Source organism: Thunnus thynnus, chromosome 22 (genome assembly GCF_963924715.1).
Source record: "Thunnus thynnus chromosome 22, fThuThy2.1, whole genome shotgun sequence".
Classification (NCBI taxonomy): domain Eukaryota; kingdom Metazoa; phylum Chordata; class Actinopteri; order Scombriformes; family Scombridae; genus Thunnus; species Thunnus thynnus.
The window spans coordinates 1,356,453-1,364,710 of NC_089538.1; the positions used below are offsets into that span (position 1 = coordinate 1,356,453).

Consider the following 8,258-nt stretch of genomic DNA (forward strand, 5'->3'; position numbering starts at 1 on the left):
TGGTCATATGGCTGAGGAGCTTGTGGAATGGACTGCTCATCCACTGTGTTGGACAGACTCTGCAGGCTCTTACTGATGGAGTCCATCCAGAGGAGGCAGCTGTGCAGACATTCAGCTTATGAGCACACAGCTATCTCTGCTCAGTGGCACTCAGCCTGCTGGATTCACACAAAAGGGATCAAATGATCTCACTCATCCCTGGCCTTGTTTATTGTTAAAATTAAATTAAATTGTTTTAAAAAAATTGTAATTGTAATTTTCTATTTGGTCTCTGATCAATGGGAAGCTGTTGCTTCTCTTTGTGCCTGACATCACTAGACAGCTTCTAATGAAGCAGCTACCTGCTCCCACGCTCTTTCACTTTTTCCAGACAAGGAGGTCTTTAGGCGTTTCCAAAGAATTGCTACATTTCAGCTGCACTCCATTTAGCTCTTTTGCATATGGGCTAGTGTGTATACATGAAAACAAATGCAAGTGAATACACTATCAGTGTTATAGTGGTACTGTCTTACATATTTCCAAATTCCTTATTTATGTGTTAATCTTCCTTATGGCTGGTTCTGTTTTTAATTGCAGCTTTTATGTTTTTTAAGACAATTCCAATGTAATAGTTTTTTATACAGTACACTTAAGATATTAAGTGCAACATTTTTTGAGAATAGAGGAGAGAGAAAAGAGAACCCAATACATGCATCTCTCCTGTTTATGGAACAAATACTGTGTCACCCATGTCCATCACAAGACACTCTCCTCATCCCTCCAACAATTTAGGCACATAATTTTCCTGAAACCACATGACCATATACCAAATTCATCCATGTGTGAATACCCCATTGGTTGATGTGTGTTTTTCTTTTTTACTTTTTAATTTTTCTTCTTTTCATACCCAGATGAAAGCCACAAACTGAAACATGTTGTTCTGACATTACATATTCTTTTTACTACAAGTGTTACTGAAGTTTTCAACACTTTAAATCCAAATCATGAAAATGAATCCTTGCACAACTTCCTCCCTTCCCAAGACTGGAACTGGCAGTGCAACATTAAAAAAACGTTAGCATTTTAACAGTGTTGACTGTTGGCTGAATAAATTAACACTGCAAAATAACAACATTTGTTGTTTGGTCAAGTGCCAAAGGTTAATTATGCCTATGTCAACATTAACTTGACAAAGACCTCTAGTGTCCACGTGAATTATCAGTCAAAAGTGGAAGTAGTATGATGTTGATATTAGCAATGCAAGTTCAACAAAGCATTTGAGTTTGACACAGGACTCTGTTGGTAGCATCCCATCTCCTACCAACATTTGTTGGGTTCTTTTAAAGGCATAATTCCACAGTTTGGAAAACATGCTAAGTGGCTTTCTTGGCATGAGTTAGAAGATCGATACCACTCTGATGTCTATATGTTAAATATGAAGCGAGAGCCAGGAGCTGGTTAGCCTAGCTAAGCAAAAAAGACTGGAAGCAGGGGAGAACAGCTAGCCTGGCTCTATCCAGCACTTCTAAAACCAAGGTGCAATGCAAGACTATTTCTTGGCTGGACACAGTGGCTTACTGCTGCTTTTATGGTGATTTTTTTTTTTTTTTACCTTTTGGAAGGCCATGACGAATTACGTATTTTGTTGTTTAGTTTGGAGATTGTTGCTTAAAAATGATGGAAATATCAGTTCCATAAAGTATAAAAGACTAATTCCTGTCAAGTAAAAATGTTTTGGTCAGAACCAAAATTTGGTTTATAGCCTCCTTCTCAGATAAGTCTGTTCATATTGTTTATAAGTAATGAGAACATTGAAAGGTTGGGATTTTTCAAATTTATTTCACACAGAGCACTTTTCCCACACTAAAGATAAAAACACAGAGTAGTATATAACTATATAGATGGCAAGGTGAAGACATCATGGGAAGTTGATAAATAGAATTCCCTGGCACTGTTATTGATCTAACAGCCTCACACTGAAGAAAAATGTCTGCTTTGTGCTGGAATTCTCCATTACTGACATCAGTGGTGCAAGAGGAATCATTTCATCACTGAAAAGATACTGCTTTATACTTGTACATTGCAGAGAGGAAGATCTCATTCAAAAACATAATGGTATTTGTACTCAATAGTAACCTTTATTGCCCTCACTTCCAATGGTGAAAGAAAAGTTATGTCCTTTTACTTCAGTAAAAGTAAAAATACTACATCGTAAGTCAAAGCTCTGTATTCAAAACTTTACTTAAAGAACCAGTGTGTAGGATGTAGTGACATCTAGCGGTGACATTACAGATTGCAACCAACTGTCCTCAGCTTTAAACATCTGTAACATAATCCAGCAAACACTGAGATATTGAATGACCGTTGTTTGAACTTCCAATCAAGAGTTCCCATTATGGTTCAAAAATAGTTCCAAAATGGAAGTTGTGCTGACGTTGGGGACATTAATTGGCCATCAGCTGGACGTCCTTCCTGGACGTCCTAGCAATATCAAAAAATCTCTTTGCCATCATCAACGGTCCTATTCAGCTATTGTGCTAAAGCTTTATACATCCTATATGTCCAGATCAAAGTTGGAGTGTGGGACTTTTGTCTCCCCCTTCTGGTAGTGAAAGTAATTACAAAAGCACTGTTAACACATGCTTATGTCATAGGCTCCACTGTAGCCCGCTCCATCGCTACGGTTGACAACCCCCACGAAATGACTCGTTTCACTAACAGAATTTGATCCATTCAATCTGATAACATTTGGAAAGTCTAGAAGAACTGCATTATTTAATTATTTTATCCCCATTCACTTGATTATCTGACAGGGATAGGCTTAATCAGCATTGTGTGAACTCATTTGGCAAGGACTTGAAAGTGACAGACTTTTATTAATATATAAAAGTACACTGCAAGTTTAATAACCTAATAAGCTATATGTTCTAAAATGGTCTAACCAACATATTGTCTGACCTGAATGTATGTTATACATCTCAACAACATGTCACTTTCAAGACAATCCTGATAGTGAATTATATATAAACAAACACAAAGCAAACACATTAAATATCTTAGTTAATACAAGACATATGCATCATTATAGAAACACACTGAGTCAATATTGACATGAAACAGTATTTTATTTGGATAAACAGCACAGAAAAAGATGATCATCAAAAGTATTGTTTCTTGTAGATAATCTATCAGTTTGAACTCTTAACTCTTTTAATTCCATCTGATGCACTTTTCTCCTGTTTCCACTGAGGCTGCAGCAGGCTCATGCTGATGCTGATGCCAACTCCAGGATGTAATCAGCTATTGACAGTCCTCGTCGGAACTCTGTAAGGAAAACAGAGACTCTAAATCACTGAACTCTACATCAACATGTGCGTGATAGAACATACACGCCAACATAAAAGTAAACTCACCCAATAGTGTTATTTCTGCTCCATTTCTGTCCTCTTGTTTCTGTTGATTTTCAAACTACTCAATGAGCAGGCGCAGTGCATCCTCAGCTCCAAGGTTGCCAGATCCTCCGTTTTCCTGCGGACTTGGGCTACTTTTGGGTTGAATTTTTGCTCACTGGTTGAGTAGACCTATTTTGCATGCAAATTATGTGAATAATATCTATAAATAACAATGCTCATTCAAAAAATAATAATTCATTTACACCCACATCCTACCAAACTGACTCCAGATCAGCATATACACGCATGCCAACATGCCACCCACGTACACACACACACACACACACACAATGTACTGACAAATGAGTCAGTGCAGTGTAGACGGCTAGTTCCTGTGTTTACTTTTGTTGTCAGACACTTATAATAACAATCTGAGCCTATCAGTAGCAAAAACAAGCGCTTTTAGTAGACGTACATTGACGGGTGCAATTGCCCCAAGGATTACATTACAGCCCGTTTCGTGGCTGCCCGCTGAAGCGTTCTCGCTCAATACTGGACCAGTTTCAAAAATTTATGTCCCCATTAATCACTAAGATCCAAAATGATGGGAAAATAGGGTCCCGGTTTAAAAATACCGGATGTTTCCCTTTAACAGACTTGATCTCTGTCATTATAATAGTCTTGTAATAGTCTTATCAGAGATTTCTATCAAAGTTAATATATCTCATCTTGTCTCTGTCCTCCTTCTTTCTGTCTAGGCCCAAAATGACCCTTAAGCATGCCCAGGCTGAGCTGAAGACCAGGCAGGCGGAGATGAAAAATATGGACAGTGGCTGCAAGACGGATCAGGACTCCCTGCAGGCTGCAGACTCAGCTATCAAGGTACCGTGTGTGTTATTTGTGAGAGCAGTTAGTGCAAGCAAAAAGACTCATTTGTACTCACCGCAGCTGCCATTCCTTATATTATACATTTTGGATTAATGGTTGGAGTATGTGTGTTTGCAGATGTGAAGGAGGAGAGACTGCTGGACCAAAGAAGACAGCCAACCATGCAGAAACTGCAAGAGGTAGATTGACTATAAAACTCACTCACACATTTCATTCACAGGTCTGAAATATGACCACAAAAATGCATTTTCCTGTATTCAATTCTATGTCATTATTCACTTTTATTTTTCAAAATCTCTACTCCCTCTCCCTCTCTGCAGGAACGATCATCATACCTGGAGTACCAGAGACTGATGCGTGAGATCCAGCATTTGTCACAGCTGAGGAGGTCCAGAGAGTAATGGAGACCATGACAAAATACCTGAAGTATGCAGTGGACAGGATGGGTGGTGGTAGCCGTAAGAAATGAAGACTTGTCTCTTTAGTGTTGGTGTTAAATAGTTTGAAATTTTGTTTTAATGACATTCAGGCATTCACGGGGGAAAAAAAGTCAGAATTTAGCTGTTGTAGTATGGTTTCCCACATCCCATTTTGTCATAAAATGGGGCCTGGAGTGGAACTTTTTGTTTGTTTGTTTGTTTTGTTACAGTTTCATGTTTTACTGTTGTTGCCTGAGCACTTCTATCTCACACAGGCTCCCAAATCGGGGTGCACCTATGGATTACATGTGTTGCACATAGTATATAAAGCAGCGTCTTGCTGCCACTCACTTATCCTTTTCACTTAAGCGACAGTGAAATCAGTTCACTGATCTTACCTCTCTGCGGATTAAGTCGCTGCTACAAGCTCGTTCCTGCCTGTCGTGTGTCATCGCTGCCACTGCCAGGCATCTTTTCTGCTTTGAATGCCTCGGATGGGACCACACAGAAAGCGGCATGATACAGTGCACTGCCGGGCACTCCTTCCTGTTCATCACTGGCAATGGTGGGACCATTTTCAGCTGTGTGAAATCTCACTCCACTGCGACAAGAGCGCTTCTCCAATGGATGATGACGACAACCTCTCACCTGTCTCTGCAACTTTGCTGACCTTTGGAAATCTGCCACAGACTTCAATTCGCCACAATTTCCCAACGGTTATGTCCATGGCGGCAGAGCGTGTTGGGCTCCCTTTGTCCCCGCCCCCCATCCTACAAAAAACGGTCAGGTTGCTCATTCGGCTAAACCCGCCTTTGTTTTGCATGAATGAATCTGCTGCATGCCTTTTTTTAATCTTTGGTTTGGGGAAGATATCAACAAGCTGAAGTCAACAGGAAGTCACAAGTTATTGGTGTTAAAGTCAAGGTAAAGGTGCAAATTTTTGTCAAGTCTAAAGTCAGATTCGTGACTTGAGTCTGCAACTAATACAGACATACTAATACATATACCTAGATAATAAGCTAATAATAAGGTGGAAATAAGCAATTAAAGTACAAGCCCTTTATAGTGGTACTTAAAGTGGCATTCATTGGTTTTCAGCCACATGGGGACTGCAGAACAAGCTGGATCATTCCCTTATAAAGATGTTAAGGCAAACAGTTGTCTATTTACACATCCAACACACACAGAGCAACATTAGCATTCATTAGCCGTGTTTGTGTCCATCTGATGATGTACAACATTCACTCTCCTTTTAACTCTGGTTTGGTCTCCACCAACTCCTGAGAGAAATATCTGGCTATTTAGCTGCTAAATGCTCCACTATGTTCACCAGCTAGTTTCTAACATTGTCTTTCTGCTTATTGGTTCTAGGCAGGTAGCATACAGTGGGTATACCGAAGCTGCCCTGCTGCTGGAAACAAGGTTTATGAGAGCTCTGAGAGTGCAACAAAACAGTTTGCAGGCCTAAAAACAAAATAAAAAGTCTAAAAGAGGCTCAAAAAGCTCAGTGGAGCTGAGGGAAACTGCAGAGTTGGTGTTAATTCTCAGATTGCTCATCACTTCAAGTGACACTTTCAAATTACAAGTAGTCATTTGATCCATTCTTAATGAAAGAACATATTCATTAGTCTTTAAGTGCAGTTTCTGAGGAGAGGGTATTCTCCAACTCAGCGCACTTCAGCTTTTGTATCTTGAACCCCACAATACACTCAGTAAAGCTTTCCAAAGACTCAGACACTGACCAGCTCCAATTAATAGTGAGGGGAGTGATGGTGGGTATCAAAAAGCAATACTGCAGTGAATGGGACACTGTGTCTTACTCCACAACAAAGATTCAGTCCACATAGCAGCATTTTAAACAGTGTTTTACAATACTGACAGGACACAGACAAAGAAGAGACATTACAGAAAAACTCTTTTCAGCTGGTTACAGTTTTACTTGAAAAAATACACCCTGTAAGTAATAGAAATACAGCCCATTGCTTTGTCTAAGATATTCTGTCACAGCACCAACACACAGCACCGAAAGGATTCTTGTCATGCTTTCTTTTATTTTTCCAGTTATATTCTGTCAGAAACACAGTAGATCTTGAGGTATGATGATAATATTGATATGTATAACTTAGAATATATACATTTTGTTGTAATTTCAAAGGGTCAGAACTTTTACAAAATTGCCACTAAATCATGACTTGATATTATGAGACGTTCTGAAATATAAATATGTGTTTATGAGAAAACAAGGTGTATATCATCCTCCGTTTTCATTTGCTATTGCAAAGCCATCATTTCTTCACAACTATTGACCCATAGAACTATTTGCTTGTCTGTCCAAAATCCTGATCATCTCACAACTACGTACCTTTCTGGAGAAAAATATTAATGTCCTGTCCCAGCATCCGAGAGTAACAATGCCTCGAATGGGTAACAATTTGAGTCTGTGGTGTTTTTCAAGACACACTCTAAAACTTTGAATAATTTATTGCACCAAAAAATGGATCACAAATATAGACAAAAACAGTTCTATAATTCCTATTAAACTCAAAAGATATATAAAAAAAAAACCAAAAGTTGTACTGAATAGCTATAAAATGGTCAAAATTGGCATTGAACCACAGCAGCACAGCTGTCAGGCTTTTACACTGAGTCATAATACATTAACTGCTGCCGCTGCCATTGTGGATGGCTTTGCTTTATTAAAAGCTACACTCTTTGTAGATTGGTCCGAGGCTTTTGATATTGCTGAGCACAACAATTTGTTAATAAGCTGCTTTCCATGGGATTTAATGATTCTGCTTTCAGCTCAAATTCAGGTTCAAATGACATTTTTCTGGTAAATACATATATAATATTTATTTTACAACTGAACATTGTAATGTCAATTTTTATGCCGATGATACCATAGATAATACCATGGACTGTACCACCAACTACTTCTTCTCCAGGTCACAGTCTGCTTTTGATGACCTTTAAAGCTTGTTCTGAGCTCCAAAAACACTAAATGTCTGTGTTTTACAAGAGCACAGAGCTTCTGATCTGTAGATGCTTCTAAAGTGATTCATGCTCTCAATGGAAATAGAGCTGATAAAGTTCAAGGTGGCTTGTGTAGTTTTTTGTACGAAAAAAATTTCTGCTTACCTTCAGTGTTTGTCACCATTACACAATTTGTCTAACATGTTGAATGTAATTTCCTTCCACATAAACATTTGCAAAGTCAATATCTCTTAAATGTTTGAAACCTGTATTGTTTACATCCATGTTTACTTGCCAGCAGATTTCTATTTCTCTGCCTTTGCGGGCCATTGTTGCATTTCATCACCTGCATGCTTGTACTCATGGATGTGCATCCCTGCATGTGTGCATGAGAACAAACAAAATGGAGACCCACTTATAAAAGCATTGCTCTACAGGGTACCTTTAAATATTGTGCATACTTTGCTTAGGCATTGGTGAGATAACACCATTTGTCCCACAAAACTCATGTTGAACACCTTGCTTCAAAACTAACAAGACTAAAAGTCTACAGTCAGCAGCTCTGTGAAGCTGCACAGCTGTGTTCTGGGGTAAATGCTAACATCAA

General features: G+C 38.8%; 2 long non-coding RNA genes across 3 annotated transcripts; one reads left to right on the forward strand and one right to left on the reverse strand.

Moving 5' to 3' along the window:
* Window positions 1-2,955: 2,955 nt before the first annotated feature.
* Window positions 2,956-6,672, reverse strand: LOC137174428 (uncharacterized). 2 transcript variants are annotated; one of them, XR_010925364.1, is made up of 3 exons: window positions 5,077-6,672; window positions 3,393-3,560; window positions 2,956-3,303 (listed from the first exon to the last, which is right to left on the reverse strand). It is a non-coding gene; the product is annotated as an uncharacterized lncRNA (long non-coding RNA). The 2 variants fall into 2 exon arrangements; XR_010925363.1 differs by having other exon boundaries at window positions 4,595-6,672.
* LOC137174429 (uncharacterized) lies at window positions 3,581-4,667 on the forward strand. The gene is made up of 3 exons (XR_010925365.1): window positions 3,581-4,253; window positions 4,377-4,438; window positions 4,580-4,667. It is a non-coding gene; the product is annotated as an uncharacterized lncRNA (long non-coding RNA).
* Window positions 6,673-8,258: the final 1,586 nt, after the last annotated feature.